General features: G+C 43.3%; 1 protein-coding gene across 3 annotated transcripts in view; it reads right to left on the bottom strand.

Annotated features, from left to right (window-relative positions):
* Positions 1-25,093, bottom strand: part of ATXN1 (ataxin 1) — a 1,071,340-nt gene that overhangs the window by 647,258 nt on the left and 398,989 nt on the right. For all 3 annotated transcript variants that reach the window (XM_069218776.1, XM_069218777.1, XM_069218778.1), the window contains exon 4: positions 4,477-4,643. The gene's annotated coding sequence lies outside the window, so the exon portion shown is untranslated. The remainder of the gene's footprint in view (positions 1-4,476; positions 4,644-25,093) is intronic.

Raw genomic sequence — 25,093 nt, 5'->3', positions numbered from 1 at the left:
GATGATTTCTGCAGAAATGTAATTCACCAAAGAGAAGCAAGCCGATTTGCTGCGCTATAAGTAATGAGGCAAGACTGTGGAGGCTCAATAAAAGACAGAGGGATGCCAAAACTGCTCCAAAACAGTATAAACAAGTGAATATCAGTAGACTGAATGCCAATTTACCCAACAGAGATTTACAATTAAAATGTTTTAAATGAAGCTGGGGCGTTTAATGCAAATGGCTGCTGAGGAGATACGCATTATGTACATCGTCCGGTCCATGTGCACCTTTGCCTCTGCCTATCCGAACTGCCTATTTCCACTCCTATCCCTGGGTTCCCTTGTGGTTTCTGTCCAGGTTCAAACTCACCTTCTGCCAACAATCAATTCTCATGGAATGGGGCATATGTTGGGCATCCTCTGTGTGCCTCTGCCCTGCTGCCCCATCAGAAACTGAATAACCTAGTCTCACAGCAAAACACTCACCTTATGTACATACTAATGGCTGAACACATGTGTGGGGTTAAGATGGCTGAAAACAGTTTCAATGTTAATATAGATTTATTATTTTCAGGGACATAACACTTAAGTTCCAGAAACAGCTTCACTCTACCAGCCGTGCCTGGATTATTACATGATGTGAGGATGTTGTAATGCCTGCCCCAGGAGAATGATGGCGTTATATATACTGTATAGGCTGTAATAGTGTGCCATCAGCTTCCCTTCCTCCCCTTACCCTGAGGAGAATCTTCCCCCCCAAGGCAACACTATGCAGAACCTTCAGAGAATGAAGGAGTGAAGGGTTCCTCCACCTCTGCAGCTAATGCTTTTCATGCAGGTGCACCACCGCCAATGCTGTACAGGATGAGGAGTCAGAGACAACAGAGAGGACAGCGAGGGTGGGAGGGAGGGGAAACCAGAGGGACAGCACGTAACAGGAGTCAACTTCAATCAAAATGCATGCATCATCTATTAGCTGTACGTCCCTAACGAGTTCTGTCTTTTGTGTTTCAACATGGTGGCCATACAACATATATCCATACAAATTAAAGCAGCGGTGTTTCAAGAAGAGAAAGGAGGGTGTCCACAAGTAGTAGGCCACTTTCTGTCCTCTCCACTATGCCCACAGAGCCACATGCTACTGTGTGACTAAGGGACATTTTGCAAGGCAAAGTTTTTCCAAAACCCTTCACAGGTTGAAATAAATTTTGCTATCATGTCTCACACAGTGTCACTCATAATTTAAAGGAGGGAACTGCAAAGGCAGAGACTCACAGGCATCTTTTGGAGTGTATTGCCCGAACAACGTGTTTGGTGGTGCAACAGCATAGGCCATGGTGAGTTCAAGACACTAAGTTGGTCCCATCTGAGCCCAAAGGAAGTAATGTTTATTCATATTCATTTCGAGGAGGGGGGGGGGTGGCAAGCTCCATATCGGATCTGCACCTGGAAGCTCATATCTGTCCTAACCTCTTGGCCCATCCCTCAGCTAATCAGCTATTGTATCAGCTGAGGAGCGGACGGGGAGGGCCTTCCAAGAGAATCAGAGGATGAGAGGATGATGGGAATGGACTGAAACCTCTCCCATCACCAATTTGAGGGTGATTTCACTTCCTATACAAAAGGGACTGACAGGTACCACAAACAGGTTGCTAATCCACAGGCAAGGTTCCTTGACGTCTTCTTGGTAACCCATCATCTGAGCTCAGAACTGCAGCTCTTATGTCTCTCTGTGACCCCACACAAAGTGAAGGCGGAAGGTTGGCCTAGAGCTGAGGAATGGCCGGTGCTCTAACCTTTTGAGATCCTTTTTATGTTCATGATCCCTGGAAGCGTAAGGAGATAGGGAAGTGTTGTTGCATGGTATATTTTTAGGGTTTGCCATATTTTCCATGAAAGTAGGTCAGTGACATAGAAATATTGCTGTTCAATGACATAATTTTAATATTTACCCTATTTCTATATCAGTTTTAGCAAAACTGGGAGGTTATTTAGCCTAATACCTGGTAGGGTTGCTCGGTGGAATACTGTGCCTGTTGTAAAGTGCTGTAGTGCACTGTAAGCAACTTGCGGGGTGAAAGTTTAGAATCCTTCAGGCTGACTCAACATTTCAACCTTCGAGACTGGGGAAATTCAGCAACCATAAAATGTAATATTGGGACATGGTGAATTAATGGTAAACAAAAGTCACATTTTTATTACAGCACTAGAGCACGTACATAGTGTTTACCACTACAGTTCGACAACTTGGAAAGTGTTTTAATTCCTTTTAGTGAGTTCTGTCATAATAATTTTTAGCGACATAAGGAAATAAAAATGGAGAATGGACCTTCTAGGTTTCAGACCTGTGACTTATACGCTACAGCCACGATTTACAGAGACTAGTCCTCAAATGAAAGGCATAAATGTAAAGTGTTTTGCTGTCAGAATTAGACGTAGCCTGAAACAAGTCAAACTCTGTGCATGCGTAACTTACACACAATTCACGAAAGTCAGCAGACAATATAAAACACTGTATGTTATTGGTGTAGGCATGTATACAAGGCACAATAGTTACAAATGGTCAGAAAGGTGGTTGTAACCATGGGACGGCCAGATACGCAACCAAGGATATGCAATACACCTACATGTGCGGCAAATTTTTGTTGAGACCTCCACCCAATTATAAATGGCCTGGTGCTTCTTCAACCAAAATTGAACACTGGGCCCTATTTTCCCACCTAGTCAAATTGCTTTGGGATTGGGCTGCACGGGCAGCCTCGTCCCAGTCTCTAGTCCCTTTCTGATGTCCTTATAACGCACAGGGAGTATGCAATGCAACCCACTGGCGGGCTGCATCCTTCCCTCTGCCATCCACCCCATCCCCTGCTATGCACCATCCCTACGCTCATATACTATCTGCTCTGAGCAGTCCTAAATGATAGAGTGGAGCCCCACAAAAAGAGAACAAATAATTTTATCCACCACTTTCAGAGGGATTGGCAAAGTTTTGTAGACATGCGGTAGAGCATGGCTAAAACTAATTAATAAATAAAGCTCTATGAAGCGCGATGCCTAAATCCTCAATGCACTTCTCCATTTGCTAGTGGGTTGGGGGCAAAGCAACATAGAGGGAGGGGAGCAAGAGAGAAGTACGTGGATAGGAGAGAGGAAAGGCAAGAGTGGATGGGGGAGCACACAGACAACAAAGGGTGGGCAGAAGGGCTGGGGCAAGCACACAGACAATGGATAATGTGTGGGAGGGGCTAGGACAAGCACACAGACAATGGAGTGTGGGTGGGTGTTCCTGGGAAATAGTACATTGAAAACAGAGGGCAAGTGGAAAGGACTAGAAAAAGCAAATGGAAAAGCACAGGTAAATTGGGGGGTAGGCGGGAAGGGCTGGGGAAGGCACACAGACAATGGAGATTTGGGCTGGGGCAAACACAGACACAGAGGATTGGGTGGGAGAAACTAACGGAGGGACACAGAGGAGATAGACGTATACGATTGAGGCAGCTGAAAAACACATGCACTCTTGATGAGTTCTTAAAAAGAAAAAAAAGAACACTTGAAAAAGAAAACACTTGAAAAAGCAAGCGGTGGAAAGACACAGTAATGCATCAATGCTCCAAGGGAGTGTGAGACACACCAACAGAAAACAAGCCTATGGATACTGACAAATAAGAAGCAAGCAAATGAGCATGACAATGAAGCCAAACATGGGGAAGCAATGGGCGGCCTCTAAGCCCGCTGAAAAGTAACAAAATTGAGAGCAAGAATACCACGTGTGCTGTCTTTGACGAGATCCAAAAACATACCCCCATTGCAAAGAAAATCAAAACAGATGGATTAAGAAGATGAGATATCAATCAAAATCCTAAATTCATGCCGTGCAGTATCTACACATCTCATAATCGGGCCAGTAGAAGTAACATTTGCAGCAGTGACACTTATTTAAAAATACACTTGCTACGCTTATCTGAGAATTCAATTTACACCAGAACGAACATTGAGTGAGATATGCAGAAAGTGTGCTCATTTACTCAAATCGCTCTGGATTTGCAAGATGTGCCTTCTCAGTGAAAAAATATTCTGCGGGGAAAAGTTGTGATGGTAAGAATACTTCATGATTCCACAATGGACCTAACTTTACAGGAGTGCACATTGTACAGAAACTGCTGTTATAACATTTTAAAAAGTCACAATTTTATGATTCCCCTATATGTGCATCTATAAACGATGTCATGCGTACATAATACCGGAATAGCGTGGAAACGTACCATCGTGTGCCAATACATGTAAAGTGTGTACATGGGTAAGCGGGACTCGTGCTTCACATAGCCGACCCGCATTTCTGACCACACCTTTATGAAACGGGCCTCAGGGCTGTAACACAATGCAGTAAGAAGCCACAGCCGAGTCAAAGCTGTGGCATCCACGCACACAGCGAACCGAAACAACCCGCACTGATCTCGCTCAATTATATTCTGCTAAAAGTCATCTCGACCTTACCTTTTGTCTCACTAGCGGTGGAGCCTCTCTTTAAACTCAGGATCTCCTGGACAAGGCCATGGCTCCCTTTGTTCCAAGCAATGAGGGTTTTTTTTTCTGCCTGCCTCGGTCCTTTCTCTCTTGGCTGAGCTCCCTCTCCGCCTCTTTGGTCTTTCTACAGCACAAGCCTTAAAAAGAGAAAAATAAAAGGCCTCAGGTCCTCTGAATGTTGGGAGTGCAAAGGGTTCTGGTCAGCCGAAACACCCAAAGTAATCTGAATAAAAAACTGATAAAGCCAAGGCACAGAGTCTTACCAAGAAAGGGTCTGAAACGAATAAACGTGGTAAGATTCCGGTAATGAATACCAATGGACACCATATTGCAGTGGTTCTTAACCTGTGGTCAGAGGACCCCTGAGGGGGGGGACTGTGATTGCTTTACAAAATTAAATAATACTAAAATTAATCAATTAAAATGAATAATGTATATACAGATACAGAATATTTCAATACTTGACCATTTGTTTAATATATACTGCTCTGTATTTTTGTCCATTGTTTTGTGGGTCATATCACAGAAATTGCTTCGATGGGGGGCACATTGCCAGCAATGATGATGCAGATGGTCCCTGGATTCTAGTAATCATTCAGTGGGGGTCCAACTAAGTGAAAAGGTTAAGAACCACTGCCATATAGTATTCTAAGTGTCTTCCATCTCTGTTACCGCTGTTTGATTTGTATTTGGATTGGGTAGCGGAGGCCCACTTGTTATACAACTAATGATAAACCATCGCGCAGACCCAGCCCAAACAATCAGCAAGTGCTCTTTTCTCCTACCTGCACTCTCGAACCACCTTCTTCAGGAAGAACCTCAGCATCTTTCTTGTGCAGTTGCGTTGTCTACCCTCTGTCTTCCTTCCTCCCTCTCCCTTTGTGTATCTCACAGCCTTCCAGCCAAACCTATGCCCATGCTATTCTCAGACACCGTTCGCCAATCCCTCCGGCGCCCTCTCGGACTCCTTCAGCCTCAAAACAATCTCCCTTTTCCTTTCCACCACCTCCCTCCGTGACTTTACCTGATCCATTGGTCCATGGACAGTTTTTATCCAAGTAACAATTAAAGCTTGTTCTACCCAATCGTCACCTCCTGCCTCCAGTCCAGAATGTCCGACTGTTTCACTTCCAACAGACAGCGGAAGGCCTTCTGCTACGTTATGCTGAATGCCACCCGGTCTGAAATATTCTAGTCACTGCCTCTTCTCCCAGCGCTTCTCAGAATGCTCTGATCCGCTTCCTACCTGGCTCAGTCACACCCTCTCTCTCTCCACCAAGAAACTCGAGTTACCATTTCACTCCTTGCGCTATCCATCCTTTATCACTTCCATTGCCAATGCCGTCAGGCTGCAGCGTCGGGGCTTCTGAAACACTTGCCCGACCTTCCCGTTGACACTGATAAATCCCTAATCAACACTCAGGTCATGAGAATGAGTCATTAAGGTCAGAGGTTGAAGTGGGCAGGGGAGCTGGGTTACGACATTCCCAGCTTTATCACTCTGATCAAGAAAGGTCCCTTACTTTTCATTTGTCAAAAAAACAACCATTCTGGAATGGTTGAGTTACAGCAGGTCGGAAGGGAAGGAGGGTCTCCTTTACGGTGAAGAGAGGGAAAGGAGAGGCAGCTAAAGGAGAAACGACCCTTCCCTCTGGGGCGCCTGCTGTCTGAGGGAAATGTAAAGGTGGGCAGTTGATTATTTAGCAAATCTGAAGGCTGCTTGGGAGCCAAGCAAGGGTTTTAATTGATTGACAGAATCTGGAATTTGTACTTTTAAAGGAAAAGTCTAAAAACCTTTCCACTAGGTGCACTCAGCACATTACTAAACATAACTTTTGAAAGCACTGTAAACATTTAAACTAAATATTTGTGCACATTTTGTGACAGCTTGAGTGTAACCTCTCTTAGGCTGTGTGTAATATATGTTTTAAACAAATGACTTAGTTCACTAAGCGTTCTATCACAGGCTTGACGTCTTGGCACTACAAATACTTGTCACTATTTCCCTGAGCACCCTCCAGGATTCAAATCAGTGACCGCCCACGTCCACACACAAATATATGAAGGGATCGCATTATCCATCCGAACTGCCCTACCAAAAAAATGCAATTCCCATAGATTAATTTAACCTACATTTATTTTTCATTTGCTGTGTGCTGTATATTCAGTTACTTGTAGGTCAAAGGCGAACACAATATTTACAGAATATGTTGTTCCTTTAGCCACATCTCTGCCCTCGCCATCACACTCGCTGGTCACACCCCCATTGTACTCCATACTTTTCTTTATGAACTTCAACCACTGCATAAGATCAACAATACTCTTTGACATCTTGGGTCCATGTTATGGCAATGTTGTACACTTAATTTAGGGTGCAATATGGGACAGTATGCAGTATCACGGCAAATGCACTCTTCCAAATGAAGGCGCCAACCCGCACTTCAACCAAGAGCAAGGTATTAGTGTAAGAACGACCATCAGTTTAAAGCCACTGGCCCATCTTTCACTGTGTAAGCGGTAACACAGCGTGTATCTAAAATGGGCTGCAGAGATTTCCCTGCAGGTGGATGCATGAGTGACTGCACCTAGTAGGAGGGTCCATGAGACTGCCTTCTTCCGCCTTTGGGGTGAACTGTCTGTATGCTACATCAATGTGGCACACAGTCACCGTGCCCTCTGACAGCTTCTCTGCCCCTGCCTGCACATCTGTAAAAGGCAAAGAAGCAAAGCGTCTCCTCATTTGCATGGGGCTACAACCCTATGCAAGTGAGAAAACACCCCCTTGAGATTGTGCCAGTCCACATCTAATGCAATGCAATATGTATTATAAGTGTGGCCACTAAAGTGCCCCAGGGGTGCAGAAAGAGGGTGAAAATGTCTGTTTCACTCCCGGAGCACTTAGTGAAATATGGCCCGATGAGTACTGTTTTCTTCATTCTTGACAAGATAATCATCATCCAAGCTTTTCAATCACCCCAGACATAAATCAAAATCTCCCCAGAAAGATTAAACCCACTGGGCATCAGCTGAGCAAATGCCACTCTTTATACTTCTAATCCTTCTCTTTAAGGCAAAAATGCCATCTAACCCCTATACCTCCCTTCTTACCATGCACCAACACAAAACCTCCATTCTGCTAACCTTAAAAGCCATTCTTGTAACAAGCCCTGCAGCACCCCATCCAAGTTAATTTCCTTTGAGCTACTACCTACCACCCTCCCACTGGGATGCTCCCCCATACAGTTGTGCACCAAACCCTCCATTGATGTGTTCAAGCCAATGCCCAAGACTAAACCTATAATTCAGCTCAAAAAGATCTGCACCGGTGACCTAACCACGGAGCAAACCAGAGCAGATAGCTAGATAGATAGATATGTCATAGGCATACAATGAATTTGGATGACACAGAAAGCTGACAATTGACTGAACTGATGTGCTGATGTTAGGTATAATAATGTTGAGCACCATGCAATACCAATAATAAATGTTGTTCTACCTAGATGTTTTTCAGCGTGAACACATAATAACGTAGCCAATATATTTTTGTTGAGATAGTATCAACCCTCACTCCACGTTTAAGGGGTGGGGTTATTCTTTAAACCTGATTCAGAGTTCAGACAGTAAGGATCAGGCCCAGCTTTGTACATGGCGCTTTATCCTAGGTCCCACGCTGAGGACCATCTACAAATGATGTACACTGGAGACACTTCTAACTTCTCAGAAGATCCTTTGCCACCTCCCCAACCAATGATGAGTCAATGAACCACTGGTCCCAAATCACTGTATTCTCACTCTGCATTCAGATCCCTCTGACGTTCTAACCAATACTGCTAGTGTGTCTATACGGCCAGCACATGGACCAGACTCTTTGAGCAATCCCCACTTCTGAGTTGCTGTACTGCTCCCCTGACATAACATTAATATCCAAAAGCTGCTTCATAGACTGTGAACTTCTATTCGGTACACCAATATGTCGTGTGGCAAAGGTTCCATTCATAACTGCACTACCCTTAAAATCGGCCAAATGCGTTCAAGATTCGGCCTGGGACAGTTGTCTACACTCGAGGAGGAGATGTCTTGACTCAGTAGCAGTGGCCGAGTTACAGCTGAGTTATGGCTAAGGCTCTGGCTAAGGCTCTCAGAACCTACATCAGCTGTTATAATTCTTGCACCCAAGAACTGTTTCTGTGATTTTCTTTCTATACTCACATATTCTCGCTCCAAATGTGGCACACTCTATGTCTTTGCAGCCAAGTAACTGAAAATATTCCAAGAACTGCTTTCCACTGCCACTTACATGGGCACACAGAGAAGGCTATATTAGAATGTGTTCTTGTTGTACGTTACCAGTAGCTTATCATTCCATTTCATCAATGTGCTGCTTTCTTGGAATGGTAAGCTAATAACAAAGTACAGCAAAGTAAACAAGCCAATATCTCTGCGGCCACTGCCAGATCGACTGTCATTGCCTACGCTTGTTCCCCTTATAGCACTTCTAAGTGGCCTAGAAGCTGCACAAACCAATAACAAAATCAATTGTCAAATAAAAACCAAGAGATCGGGGCATATCAGATCACTGCCTGAATCAAGGGGGACTTAGGGTCTTGTCTTTTCTCACCGCAAAAATATTCAAAGTTTTGGTGGGAGATGATTACATTCTCAAGGTTCAGTTTTTACTTAAGGAACTTGTCTTACTTGCTACACCACCCCTCCCTCTTATTACTTTGTCTCTGGTAGCTAATTTCTCTGAAAGAAACAAAATGCTGCCCAATTCCTAGTGAAAAACAACACATTCAATTCACAAAGGCATAAATGCAGGAACACCTACTTCATCATACTATTCCTACCTAGCCTACACTTCAAGCACACCCTCTTCCACCCACTCATTCCGGCTCAGGAACAGACAAGGCCTGCAGAGCCGACCTGCAACAATTCAGTCGTGGAAGGCGGCTCAGGCCTCCAACCAAGCGGACAGGGATAGAGCGCTGCAACCTCACGCCAAGAGAAGAAAGTCAAATGGCAGGTAACAATGCCATTAACATGTGCCTTGAAGTGCTGCACTGCACTCCATTTTCCAAATATTGCCAGCTGGTGCCCACTGGAAGGCACTGGGTGTATTAAATTAATCTGTGGGAATTAGAGATGGACGAGCCAGGATCAGACTAGATACTTAACTCTGGCTCTGTTCGAGGTCTTTTTGGACCCTCAAGCCCAAAAACAGCAGAACTTTAATGTGGCTCCTGACTGCCACCCATGCTACATCAATTAAACATAAATAAGGATCTAAAAAAGGAGAGAGAGTACCTATCAAGGCAGCTGAATTGTACAATATGAAACAAGAAAAACTTTGATCAGTCTCGGATGCCCCGATTGCGAATTAATCGATCCGAGGAAAATACTTTATTTGACCAAGCCGCCTTTTTCGTCACTATCACATATGAAAGCACCTTCAAATACATGAGTTCCGTATGTGCATTGTACAAAATCTGCTTGCGTTTGATTTAATAGCCTCCACTGTTGCCCCATCTACAATAAGAACCAAGGCCACATTAAGGGTATACATGACGGATACCACTTACTTCACTAAAAGCACTGTCTGAAGAGCAGGAGGTGGAGGTGCATAAATATTTCTACCCCTATGTTTAAAAACTATCACTCCTAATAAATAACTATAGCGGATATATAATCTGATGTGTATGGTGAAACACTTCTGCCCCGTATCAAATACACTTTTCTGAATTTTGAAGAGGCTTTATCATATTTTTTCATGATGTTTGTTGCATGATTTACATGTGTCAAATATTTTCAAGGCCTGGCTCATGTACAGGCTCTTAGAATAAGCCAGACCTCTAAAAAAAAATAAAAGACTTACCTGCTGCTGCCGGCTCTTCGTGTTTCAATGTTCCCACCATCCCAGTTCTTCTCTGCTTACTCCTCTCCCCACCCAATCTAGATGCTTCTCTCATGCTGTCACCCAGCATTGAGAGAAGCACCGGGATTGGTCTGAGCGGGCTGAATTACCGCTCAGTTAGGGAGTGGGAGCCTGTGCTGGTTCTACACCCAGCTATGAAACAGCTTGGGTGAAGAGTCTTAAGTGCGCATGTTGGTGTGGCCGGCCTAAGATGGCTGGCCAAATTGACATGTGCACTTACAGTGCGCTGACTACTTCTCCTTCCCCTGCTGACGCAGAGGATGCTGGCCCAGCCCTGCCCTAGACTCGGATGACTGGCAGTGGCTAAGTGGAAAAATAAAATACTTTTATTATAATTTTATTTTTCTGCTTTCTGCTGCCTTCCAACAGTGGGGTGACGCTTCTCTGCCATAGCGGAGGGGCCACCCTCATTATACACAACAGAAACATTTCTAGCGATGCTTATTACTTAAATTGACTGGTTGGAAAGCGGCATTCGCCAGACGAATAATTAGGCATGTATTTTGGTCTCCTAAGCTTTTCATATAGCACTACATAAAGAAGGAAACACATAGTACATTCTGGATTTTACTTTCTGAAAATAGTTAAATTCTAAAAAGTTGTGTGGACCCCAAAGAGACAGCACACAAGTAACAAGTTTAGAAAGAGGCTCTCCATCGTGAGGTGTTTGAAAAAAGGAGTGGTGGCTGGAATAATTGAACATCACTGAACCGCAGAGTAGCTCTTTGCCACAATTTTTAGAAGCACATAGTTAGGTCTTGCTATTAGACAGTGCATTCACTGTCTTGTTGCAAGGCATACTGTGGGATTACCAAGAACATATAGGGGACTGAAGCCCAAGCACTGCTTACCATTGGCTTACCATTGCCTGGCTTTCCTGTTACTCTTATTTGCCTATTTCATATTTGTATTGGTGTCCAACCTTGTCAATCGTTTGTTTGTCCATCCCATAGATCATAGCATCTTCACCATCACTTTTAAATGGCTGGCTTCCATGCTTCCACTGCTTACTTTTCAAGCACTACTTTTTTATTTTAAGCACTTCATTTAAGTGCATGATGTTTTTCCCAGATCTATCTCTCTCTCTCGCTCTCTCTCTCTATATATATATATATGTACATATATATATAGTATCCCCGTGCGCTTTGACATGCCCTCTCCATATTGCCATCACATCACTCTCATGTCCTCTCCTTGTTGCTTTCTCATCTGTGTGCTTCTCTCCCACCCGCTAGGCCTTGCTCTCCTGCCTGTTGCATCATCGCCCCACCTCTACATTCTGTGCTGCTCCAGGCCCCTCCCGGCCTGCCTCTCTCAAATTGCTTCGCCTCCCCATCATTGTTCCCTCCCTTTTGCCTGCTTGCTTGTGTGGTGCTCCACAGCCCACTCCAAATTCCTCTCTTGCCCATTGCTGCTCCCCCTCACCTGCGTCTTCCGTACCCCCTTTTACTTTTACTCCTGTTTCTGCCACCCCTGTGTTGCTTCCCCCCTTTGCTTGTGCTCCACTGTTGCTTACCTACCCACTTAAAAAATAAAACAAAACACATTTGAGCATTTCTTTTCTTTGTATTAACGGTTCCAACTCAAATCGATAACTAAACAGCAAAGTGCCTACAACATGTTATATGCACATGCATGCAAAATTACTTGAGGGAGGCCATATCAAAGGCTTTTTTCTTCTTTAGCCATCAGAGATGAAGTGCAGCATCGCTAAAAATCACTGGCAAACTAATAGGTCTCAAAGGCGAGAACTACCGGTTTTGCCAATGCTTGTTGCATTTTTGCTCGACTTTGATTCGTCCGTAAACTAAAAGCAGGAGTATAGCTCACATATTTCCTGAGCGTTTGGTGATGATACATTGCATCCGGTTCTCTGTCTTGCAATAATATACAATGATGCGATTGAGTTTGAACTATCAAGGTCTCGGGGTTCCCCTTTCTAAGAGAGCATCCACATGGATACACTTTCTCCCAGGATCAACGTGAGCACATGATGTCATCGTGTGTTCTTAATGTAACAACAAACGGTGTTACTGGCACACCAGATGAACACTGGGGGAGTGGGGAGGGTGGGGGGTCGGCGGAAATGACTGTATAAATCGCAGGCACCTAGGCACTCCCAAACACGTGACGGCACACACACAAACCCACACAAAAATTAGGCACGGACACTGAGACAAACAGACGCCCCAGGGACGAACACTTTCACGTACCGCAAATATTCGCACACAGTCATGTAAAACGGAACAAAAGCATGCACAGGAATACAAACACCCACGCCCACACACACAGGTATGCATAAGTTAAACACCCCCACACATATAAAAAAAACACATTTCAAACTTAAGCTTTCATGCACAAATGCCACACTTACACACACACACACGTACAAACATAAATACACGTACATTCAAAAATATACAAAACACATACATTATCAAGTCGCCAAGTAAATAGTTCCCTTGAGAAACAGCTGAATTTAATCGGGTTAATAGCAAACTGAAGTAGGGGATGCGAATTATTTAAGATCCACTAGAGTCTCCCACAGACCAATTAAGAAAGCCAAAAAATAAATATTCCACCAAACTTGTCAACAAAGCGGCAATTAAACTGAAGCACAATTAAACATTTGTCATAAACAATCCAAGCCTGATGCCCTGAAAGACAAGGAGGGCCTCATTACTAGTTTGGCGAGGGGATTACTCCTTCACAAGCGTGACGGATAGTGTTACAGGCGCCATAGGATTTAATAGAACTTGTAATACGGCCGACGGGATATCTGTCATGTTTGTGACAGAGAATCCCCTCTTCCAAACTCCTAATGAGGCCCTAAGTGTGCACCCAAACACCGCGAAGCGCTTCTCTAGATCTTCAAAACACAAACTGCCACAATCCGCAAATTAATCTCTAACCAACTAGTATGACTGATCCCAACACGTACTGACATCACTGTATCAGTCTGCCTTCTCGAAATTCAAATATTTGGAACCAGTGGGATTATCAGCCTGGGTTCCAAAGCATCAAACTCGCCCATGGACCCATGCCTAACCTACTATAAATATTTCCTCTAAACACACCTTGATCGACCCCTCCTAAAGTCCACCACAACTGCCTAATCTCCAGCCTTCTCTTCCCAATCCAGATCATCGAAAGTGATTGAGGAGACAAAACCAACAGTACGGCGAAATAAAATGCCTCCTCCATTACATTCAATCTGGATTTCGACCATCCGGGGGCACTGAATGAGCCCAGCCAACATAAGGGGACAGCTCCTCCTAGCGAAGGATGAAGATGAGAAGTAGTCTTCATACTCCCAGAAACTGACCCCGTGCTATACCCGAGCAACAAACCTCTGATCAGGGTCCGTGCACCTGATCCACCAACGAAACATCAAAGCAGTACAAATCCCGAAACTGTGGAAATTCATCAACCACGTATCGAGGTTGGAACCCAGCCAGTTGCCATTCATCAAATTCTCAACGATAGATCTATTAGCACTTGCTTTCTAATTCAGCTAATTACAGAACAAAGCTTGCGCCAGAAGGATATTGAATACGGGTTCTGGCATTCCTATTGCACTACAACCTCCCTCGTCTCCTCACTTTGGTGTATACTGCAAGCTCCTCTAATGCTCTGAACACGTAGGGCTATGTAAAACTGGCAATAAATAAATACCACATTCAAGACGACACACACAATCCCTACGCAGGAATGTTTTGCTCTGCTGGATAAAAATATATTTTCATTCATGCATATATATATATATAATTGCATCTGTACAAGCACACCCAAAATGCACAAGTTTCTCAAACAGGCATAGTAACAGGATGGTCAGCATCTCTGGCACTGCAACCCTAATTGATGTTGAGGGGTGCACATCCACTACGTAGCGTCAGAGGCTGATTTCACCTCAACAAAACAGCACAGGTGCTAATGGGCATACCTACCAACTTAAAAATGTACTTCACTGTGCGAGGAGGGTGCGTGAACTTTGAGAGGAAAGGGCTACACGTACCTAAGAGACACTTCTGCCCCCTTCCCCCAGCTCAACATCCCACCCCGCACCCCCCCACCAAACAAAAAAACAAAGGCTTGCTGAGGCTGATCTCGATGTCCCGGGGCGTTCTCACATCTCCTAACAGTCATCACTGTCCAGTGTCCACAGCTTTCAAAGAGGACCTGGAAACCTATTCTACGCAGTGGCTTCCAGCTCGCCCTCCCTGCCCTCATCGGGTGACCATGTGAAGGGAGCTGATAACGAGCCGCACCGTGGCACTGTGTGAGTGGGCAGGTCTGCAGTAGACACAGGGTTTATTTTCGGACATTATGCCGCCTGCATACTCATTATACACTTGCTGTGCATGAGTGTTGCTGTATGAAGCATCCCTGCACAGTACCCAGTGCTAAAACCTTAGTACACATTGCTATTAAATACGACAAATACAGATGTCTGTGCAACCATGATGCTGCCCTGTATGAAAACCAAAGACACTATAGAGGGAAAACACAGGAATGTACACCAGGCAAAATTCCATTTTGCATCTTGAGTACTCACCATACACTCATAAAAATCCAGTTTTTGCCTCGCTCTTTTTATTTTGCACCAGCATTGCTATTCCTGCCTTAGCATGCCTTGTGGGAGACCGGAAGAAGAGGATTGTTCTTGTGCTCTTTTTCCACACGGCATGTCCAACACCGAAGAGGCATGTACTCATTCTCTTGTACACTTCCCATGATTCCTTCTACTACTTAATTAATAAACTTTTTTCATTAGTAACTTTTTGCCACTTTTTTCTGCCCTTTACATTTACACTTTAGAATATTATTACATTTTTTCTTGACAAAATATGCCAAGATTTTGTGGGGTTATTATAATGTAGAACAAACACTACTTGAGATTTTTTTGCAAAGTCTTTTCGGGCTTCCTAATTCTGGTCTATATTTTAAATGGCTGCCCCTGTAATCAGTGGCTAGTCCAGGCCAGAAACAAAAGGTCATAAAGGATGATGTTTTTTTCAAAGGGTGACCCGTCTTGGTAGATCATTATATCTTGAAGATAAAAGCTTTAGGCAATTATGAAGTTTTGTTGCATTGTTATGCAAGACCTATTAAAACTTCTTAGTAGAGCTTCCAGAACTTCAATGCCACCGTTTATAGGGTGAAACGCGCGAGCACTATAGCCTGCTGTAATCTCTCTGTGGGCTTTTAACCATGCCCACCGCACGCCCATCAGTTTAGTTGGTGTCTGGGCTTGCCTTTTAAAAATCGCTTGCTTTCATTTGTGAAAGGCATGCATATGTCATGCCTTTTCCGTTGTTTAGCCCTCCTCGAGCACACCGACCAACTACTGAAAACATACAAGGCTCCATGTTTTCCGTATGTCTTCTGGCCAACTTTTTATTTCCTACGCAGCGCGATCTCGCTGGGCAATAGTCGAGCGCTTAAATTGACATCGACCCTGTTACATGGATAACTGCACATTTTCCAATACGATCGACGGCGAGTGAACTTGTTTCCTTTTGTGTATTCCTTCATGCTCATGGGGGGACGCTTTAAAACGGCTCGCTTATGTAAAACTGTATTGCTTTTTGTTTTCAATTTATCTGGCAATAAAAGTCCAGTTAGGAATTTACAACGTTAATAGCTCTAAGTTGAGCAAATGTGAGACCCATTGAATTGCAAATGCTTGTCTGAAGCTTGATGTCCGATGAGGCATGTCGGAAATGCTGAGTGTCCCAGTGGGAGGAGGGTCACACGTTCCTCCTCAGAACAACTGAGCTCCATAGAGGACAGTGTAAGGCAGCTCTTGTCCTGGGCCCAGCAACATCCTCATTACGCACACCTAACTCTTACTCACAAGCAGGCCCCTTCAACTGGAATGGACTAGCCCAAGAGGGCAGCCAAGACCTCTGAAGCCCTACTGGAAGGGCCAGCCTTTACTCAGATAGCACCCTGCACAAAAGTAAATTTGGTGTCTTTCCTGATACTCTGCACCTAATTGGAGGTGAGACAACAGATGAGATATGAGGCTGTGAAGGTGAAGTAAGACAGAGGGGAGAAGAAAGACTTAAGCAAAGGAACAACAATATTTAATGGAGAAGCCTTTAGATAATGAACAGATACTGACAGCCTGATAGTTAATGATTTAAAGTAATTTGCTAAGTAAGCTCAACGTGTCCCTCTGAAGCATTGTGCCCTGGGTCCTGCCCAGCTCATCCATCCCTAAAACTGGTCGAGCCTATCAGCCTAGATAGTGAGTGAGTCTGAGAATGCAGCGTGTGGGCTCGGTTTTCGTTGTGCATGGGCCAGTTTTGTAGTCTGCTAGGCAGGTTTTTATTGATGATTCCCCTTATATTACCATACACATTGCCTACAGCAAGCTGAGATGCAATTAGAATGTCTTCCTTGCAAAACATTATATATTGTGTCTAAACGAGTTTATAAATGCTCCCCTTTTCAAATATGGGCTACCTTTTTAACGATCTATGTCACTAACGGTGCCTCTTTTATACTGGTGCCCAAGCCTGTTTTCTGTCCCAGTTCGACCCTGTCAGCAGCAAGACTTCTTGACACTGAGCCATCCTCCTAACCCAGGAAACTACACTAACATTTATTTATCTTATTTTTATAGTGTGATCGTAGCCATTGGTGCCCTGAGACACTTTACATGGACCACTACAGGTCCAAAACATAACTTAACATTACATAACATAGGAGTCCAGGCTGAAATGTATAGAAATTGCTTCTTTTTCTAGGCCTATAGAATTGAAAGTGCTCGTCTCCAACTTCACGTGGGCTATTTTATTAACAGTAAAACTAAAAGGCAGAGTTGAGTAAAGGGAGAACAACCTTTCAACCAACTTGAACATTCCATCTGTTGGAAGCAATTTGATTGCTTGCAGCTAATCAGGAAGTCTATGGCCAGCCCACACCTCCTTGGGCAGCATTTATTGGTCCCGGGAGGCGCAAGTGGTTTTCTGTGGTAGTCCAAGAAGCCCTCTCATTTTTCTGGTTCCCCTACTGAGCGGGATTTGCCATTTTTAATCTCAGTTGCACTCCATGGGTGGACTACAAAAAGGCACATTTAGTCTAAATCGCATTTCGGTTAATGCTTTTGTAGCTGCTGAAAAGTTTATATGGCATTTTCTTATGTCTTGTACTGACATGCTATAGATCCTACTGACACCGTGCTCTCATTAAACACTCACATTGCCCCATATTTATGGGGAACTGGCTGCCCCACGCCAATGTGAAAGGGCAGGAATGCACCATATTTATGAAATACGGCGCCTTTCTGTCCTTTCCCCCTGCACTGGTGCACAATTGGCTGCCTAGAGCCAATGGAGGCACCCTTGCAGCATGGAGCAAGGGTTCCTGCATTGCATGCAGTATTGTTTTTGTGCAGGAAGGGACACCTTTCTGCAAAAAAACAATCCTGAGACACGTTTTCCTCTTTCTATGTGGCTTCAGAATTCAGCACACATGGAAAAGGGAAAAAACAAGGAGGAATTTAAATATTTCTCCCCCTTACACCTGTTCTGGGGAGGCGTAGGATTTTGGCCTTGCACCAGGTTTACGTGATCAAGTGGGGCAGCGTCAAAATCTATGGGTGCTGCATGTGAAAACCCACTGCAACGCTCATGGAACGCCTCCCTGGTGCAGAGTAAAGCAACGTGCTAATTGTGCTGCTTTATCTTGCTCCAAATATATGAGGCATGGCTTTGCTTGTCCTCATAGATATGGTTGAGAGGCTTGCGCCGACCGTATCATCAAAAAAGTGACTCTCCAGCGGCACAAACCTCTCATAAGTATGACTCTCACATTATTTGCAGCCTGTACTATATAAAAACCATGCAGTTATAAACATAACGACACCTTCTACTTAACAAGCAAATCTGGAGAGAGCTGCTGTACACCTGCCTTCAAACTACAGGTTTTACCCCCTCCCGGTGTGGGACTCTTGCTCGGTCCTTTGCCGGTTATTGGAAATCATATTTTGATGGGGTGGTTCCCCTTATATACACGTGCCTGCTTCTGGATCTAGTCTATGGCCTGCCTTCTTGCACCTTCACTTCATGTTGCACTGGCGCCCGCCCTACGCTCCCACACTCTGCCACCTCCCTCCACGTGCGGCTCCTCGTTTATTTATTTTATCACGCGTGCGATTCGCCTCACGTGCGGCTCCCTTTTCTGCACGTTCTTCGATCTCTCTTTCTGAATAACTTTCAGTTTGTTTGCTTCTCATCCCTTTTCACACTGCGCCTGGCCTCTCGCGACTTTTCAGATTTGCCTTTTAATCGTCTGCATCAGAGAAACTGTTTTTTTAAACAATATTCTGCTGTGCCTGAGCCCTGTGGAGCCCGTTTGTGTCTTTTAAGGCCCCCAGGCCCACAGTGTGATAAAACCAATATAACTTGCCGCCGTGAAAATGGAAGCTCTCACTTAGTGCAGAAAATTTCCCAAAAGACAGACCTAACAGTCATACAGATTTTTTTCATTTACGATATTAATTCAAGCCTGTATTATGGCCCAGAATCCAAAGCTGTGCAAGATTGCAATTCAAAATTAAAGGCCTCCTATAGCACACCAACCATGGAGGTCAGCCAAGTTTCTAATTTAGGAGACCTCCCGCCCCTCAGACTCATGAGCAACCAGACCAGCTATTTATTGCCTCCTGGACATCCAGACCAGCTATTTATTTATTCACAAAGGAGTTTAGCAAATTGCTTAGCTAGTGAAAGGAAGAGGACCACACCATGATGTAAACAGATGCAATATAGTTCAATCAAAGTCCACTTTTCAGTATTCCTCCACCGCTAATCTAGTTAACACCAGAGATTGTATGGGCGTCAGTCTAAAGATCTCAGTGTTGTGGAGTTATATGAATAGCGGGTGGTTGGGTTTTGCTTTCAGGTTGGGGGTGTAAGAGACTCTAAATATGTAGGCCTTGAAAGCCCATGACCTGCCACCATGGCTTATCTTTTGAAATGTGGTGCTCTATAAGGTATAGGTGCATCAATCAAAAGCTTCCTGCTTTAATCTAATGTGGGGCTAGTCTTCAAAATTAGAGATGTACTTTGTTCGACTAGGCCTTGTGGACAGTGCAAAATAATTCAGTTTACTCCTGGGGATTCTCTGGAAGCCAGCGGAGGCTGCTTTTATGAAGTTGTGTGTCCACTTGATGATTGCTTTGCATTACTGGCAGGATCTTCCTGAGCAAGGACAACTGCAGGATAATGCCATTAACTACACTGTTATCTTGTGGAGCAAATAAGAGATCTGTATCAAAGATTATCCCGAGGTATTTCCTACTTTTTGAGGTACGGATGGTAGATAACTGAGGCTCCATGGTCATTTGAAGGAAGGCCAGTCGGGTCCTACTAGTTGTAGGATCTCTCTTTTGGCAGGACCCAAAACACCGTCAACACTGCAGACATGAACAACATTTGGAAATAACGGGAAAGGTGGCAGGTAAGGCTGTCACTTGGTCATTTTTCATGACAGTTATCCTAATTCCGTGGCCGGCACAAAATTGAGGAAAATCACTTAAAGCTAGTATTTTTCCCCATTATCACTTAATACTTCATACAGCAACTTTAAGAAAAAGTATGTTAAAACATGCTGGGGAGCTGCCTTTATGGTCCTTGGCTGATCGCTAAAGTAAACAAAAAGAGGAAAGTTATCTCACAAATGATTATGGATGATTTTATATGAAGTACTATTTAAGTATCACGTCTGGGCCTTTGCAGACTCTTATAGCATGAATAACTGCCTGGTATTTTAATTTTGGAAAGATGGCAACCTTAATTGCAGCACACTTGGTTTAGTCCAAATACAGATGAGTTTTTGGAAGTAGGAAAATGTTCTATCATTGTCTTGTATCCGCTATGACAGCAGATGATACCGTGAGTGAAGAGCGGTCTTCAAAACGTATAAGCAAGTGCGTGATCGATTGTGATTGGGAAATTAGCTGGGTTTGCCCCTCCAGAAAGAGGGTTTAAAGCACACTGTGCTGTCCTTTGTCCACATAGGGGCATGATGCTACACTGTAAAATAATTGTATGGCAGGAATTGCAAGTTTTTTCAACTGCAATAAAATAATGCTCCCAGACGCTGGTGTAAAAGCTCACTTGAGACCTTCACTTACAACCTGTGTCACGTTCACCAAAATGTTTGCATTTTAGTATAACATTCGGTCACGCTGTTTCAGACATTTCTGGACATTTCATTTCCCACTCAATCAGTCATCTAAAGAGCTGGCCATCAAACTTGGTACTCAGAAGTTTTAATGCACAAGGTTCAACTTGACTACCATGTTGCAACCTGTTGTGCTAAATTTAACTTCCTGCGGCACCACCAATGGAAGCAAATGGGAGTTCTCATTCTGCGTCTGCTGAAGCTTTGCATCTGGCAGCGCCCCACCGGCTCCTGAGAATGTGTGAGTGTGTTGCACGCACGGAGACTGACAAAATCAGGAGGGCAAAAGAGACAACCAGACAGGTGACAATAGCAAGTGTTTCATATAGGAGTAAAGGGGGTGAGGTGAAGACAGGGAGATGGAGAGATGCGACATCTGAGTACAAGGTCTAACACTGAAGCAGGGTAGAGAGAATCGCATGATTAATGTATCACCTACAGTTTAAGCTGTCGTTTAGCAAACAGATAGTTTGCATCCTGTTCTGACTTACAGGTGGGTTTGGATCCACCCCTTCCTCATGATATAAAGGCTTTTTTTGCCTCATGGAAATTCATCTGATGTGATGGCTTTCCTCTCTATTCTTGTGTTTGTCCTGCCAAAGAGCATATCAGTCGCAATGTATTCTGATTGGATGAATAGAATCCTTCTCACCTTTGACACCCAGACTTGAACAGCAGTGCACAAGGGGCTAGTTTCTCTTTGCCAATGTCTCCTTTTGCTCCCTCATTAATTCCTACCCCACTCTCTTTAAAAAAATAAAAATAAAAATAAGCTCCTCCTGAACCACTGCTTGCCCTTGAAGTGGCTAAGCACCACCGGCTGCTCTATCAGTGGGCAGCTATCTAAAAATGGCACTTAAGCATGCATGCACTGCAACCTTCTTGGAATGGTTTTTGCACGTTTTACAAAAATAATAAAAGGAGCCACCCCAAATCCAACAGGTCTTCCCTACAAAACCTATTGACCTTGACAATGCTTGTTTTGCCCCCAGATGGACGCACGTGCCACTACTATTTGACCTATCATCGTCTTTTGACACAGTTGAATATCAACTTCTAGCCCAAATACTATATGACACTGGCTTTATGCAGGGCACGGTGCTTATACGGCCAGTTCCTGAACCTGTTATGCTACTTCCTTTCAATTTCTTACCTTTCATCAGTTCATTTGGCACCCCACAAGGTCCGACTATTGCTCCTTTACTCTTTAGTATTTACTCCTTTACATCTGCTACACCCACACTGATGACACACAGAGCATTTTAAAATTCCAACAACCTTCACAGATTAAAACTTGAAGACTCAGTGAGGGCCATTTGGGTGACTGACAATAAGTTCTAGGGAATCATCTCATACTCAGCTCCTTAAAACACATAAATTCTTGTCTAAGGATTGCAGTAAAACCTTAACCACATTTGATCCTAGCCACGGGAAATGGTTCACCCACCAAGCACTTCATCAGAAGTGAAGAACCTTGGATGGATTATGGACTTCATGTCCAAGTCAACAAACCAACAAGAGACTCATTGTACATGATGAGAATCCTTAGACACATTTAGCCATTCTCACATAGGATGCAAGCATCACTAGCACTACTGATATCAAGAATGGATTATACACATGGCTACACATTGGACTCCCTAGGTCATTAACAGCCGAGCTACAAGGAATACAGAATAGGGCAGCAGGACAAGTCCTCAACCTAAACAGACAGGACCATATCACTCCTTCACACACACCATTACATTGGGTACCACTAGTCAGAAAAATATCCCGTTCTTGCACACCAGGCAATAGACAGGCTGGAGCCTATCTTCTTCCAATTAAATCTCGGGCTATACACTCAGTGAAGAAATTTCAGATTAGTAACAGAATCACTGCTGATAAGTCCTACTTTCCATGAAGCCCAGATATGAGGAGCTCCTTATCATTACAAGCGTGCAAATTATGCAAAAAGTGTCAAGGAAAATCAGAGCTGTCAACAATTATTTGCACTTCAGCAGTGCCATAAAGTCCTGGCTTTTACCATAACCAAACCTCATGCAGCACTCGGACCACAAACTTGACAGGCGTGTGTAGGGTCCACGAAAACCTTTCCTAATACTTTTTTGCCTCCGGCACAGACGTAAAATGTGCTTGCACTCCATTGCATCAAGATTGGTGCAGACTCTCTGGACCAGACACACAGCACCTACATTCATCACAAATAGGTAACACTGTTATGAGCATCTGGATCTCACCAATGAACACTGGAATTGGAACCATTGACAGACATCCTAGAATTAATTGAGAACCTCAAAAAGGGTTAGGAAAGCCTTATTATACTACACATGAAGAGTTTACTATGTGGAATAATGAAGGCTCTCCATTTTATTTTTGCTGCTATTTACAACTAAATACATACAGATGCAATCTGTTTCTCTGTGTGTATTTATTACTAAAATGAAAAAATATAGAAAGTAGGTCTTCTTTTGAGTGACTTGTCATGTTCAACATCATGGGCCTGATTCACAAAGGTAAACTTACACTTTTGTGTAGGTTTAATATTTTTTGGTATTCACGAACTGTGAGACCCATCTTTTTATGAGCAGAGTCGCAGGAGTCATAAAGTTACAATTAGTTAAAAAAAACTTGCAGTTAATGAATACTAACAAAATAGTAAACATTGATAAAAGTGTAAGTTTACTTTTGTGAATGAGGCTTCATGACTGCCAGGTCACTAACTTTTTCGAAAGTAATGATATATCCTTAAATAATTAGTACCATACTTATAATGTTTTAACTAGTGCATTTTCCTGTCATGTAAGGCTGACAATAATGCTAAAGCACAACACACCTCCAAGTATCCACTCACTAATTAAGTAAATGTTGAAAAATACTAGTTGCAATTTAATTCTACTTCCTTATTTCACTAGCCTAGAGATTATATCGGCCCCAAATATTTGGTTGAATCATATTTCCCAAATGTGTAAAAAAATCACACGCTGTCTTAAAATTTGACTACCAATGAAAAAGCTTGGTCATTCTGGTTTTAATCATGATAAGTTCTTAAAATACATCAAAGAATGGCTGTCTACTGTTGTTCCTAAACCAGATCTGCATGTGAGACCACAACCAGTCCAATTTACTCTTTAAAATCTTGTACATTAAATGTAGGGAGTAACAATACTCACATCCAATAAAAAGGGTAGGAGGTTTCTAGGGTCCCAGCTTTTTCCTCCACCACTCCATGAACATGCACATAATTTCAACATTACCACAGCACGTAAAGGAGCTTTGATGGTGATGCTGCCTGATATGAAAGATATCTTCATGGTAAAAATATATCTTTTTATTCTTTCAAGAATTAAATGTAACCTTGACAAAAGGTAAAACTGGCAGTGAGCTAGTTTTTTGCTCACTAATTTCTCATCTAACTTTAAAAAATATAGTTTGACCAGTCAACTCAATGCTAGAGAGCCAACATTAAATATTGCAATAGAGGTGGTCTGATGTCATCCTATTGAGTTGAGTCAGAGGGGTGGAGAGAATGATCCTGCCATATCCTGATTCCTACCTACTGAGGCTACACTCCTGCATGTATAAAAGCTGCAGGGTACTTCTGAGGTCTAAGAAGTCACCTAGTGGCATTTTCAAGAAAGGTATGCCTCAGGTAGACTTTGAGGAACGTACAGCAGGGATCGCTACGAATGGTTATAGAAGACAAGTAATATGGGGTAACGCTGTGTTCCTAGGAACCTGGATCAATAAATATTAAAGCAACTGTGGTTCCTTTGGAATTGCTTGCCTTTATTTATATACACTCGGAGGGATCATACAATGTATTCCTATGCCTAAATGGTTTTAGTCAAATTATGACTTACAGTCATATAAGCAGTCGAAGCACAAATAATTTATGCAAATATTAGGCAAAATCACCCAGAAAGGATAACACAGGCTGCTTCAATGTATACGATTGAATGCACACGAGTGGGGTGATAAGGGGAAGGTCAAAAAAGCACAGGTGCAACAGGAAACATATAGGCTGCCTGTTAAATGTTGGGAAGACCATGATAATTCATGTAATAAAATATCTATCAGGATCAATTCTTCGATTAAACAGTCGACGTTTCGATCTTCTTTATAAGTATAACTTAAGCATTGCTTCTGACCTCACATATAACATCACTGATGGCATCACACAGTACATCAATTATGACATTACTATAGGCTATAGGCATTCAGGACTGGAAGTAATTCAATAGGGCACACCTGTGCCTTACTTTCTATCACCAGTCAAGTAATAATAGACAAGACCTGTTGCAACATGCAAAACACATAGCATATATGTGAACAATTGGTGAATGCCACCCTGTGTTTATTGGTATTCAGTCACCTCTCGGCACTGTGATGGGGAGAACCACTTTTTGAATCTTGAACACCCTCCAAAATGATGTCTGTTCACTCTTCCCATTAATG

The sequence above is a fragment of the Pleurodeles waltl genome, chromosome 2_1 (genome assembly GCF_031143425.1).
Source record: "Pleurodeles waltl isolate 20211129_DDA chromosome 2_1, aPleWal1.hap1.20221129, whole genome shotgun sequence".
Classification (NCBI taxonomy): domain Eukaryota; kingdom Metazoa; phylum Chordata; class Amphibia; order Caudata; family Salamandridae; genus Pleurodeles; species Pleurodeles waltl.
The sequence above is the reverse complement of the archived record's forward strand: the minus strand, read 5'-3'. Positions and strand labels throughout refer to the sequence as shown.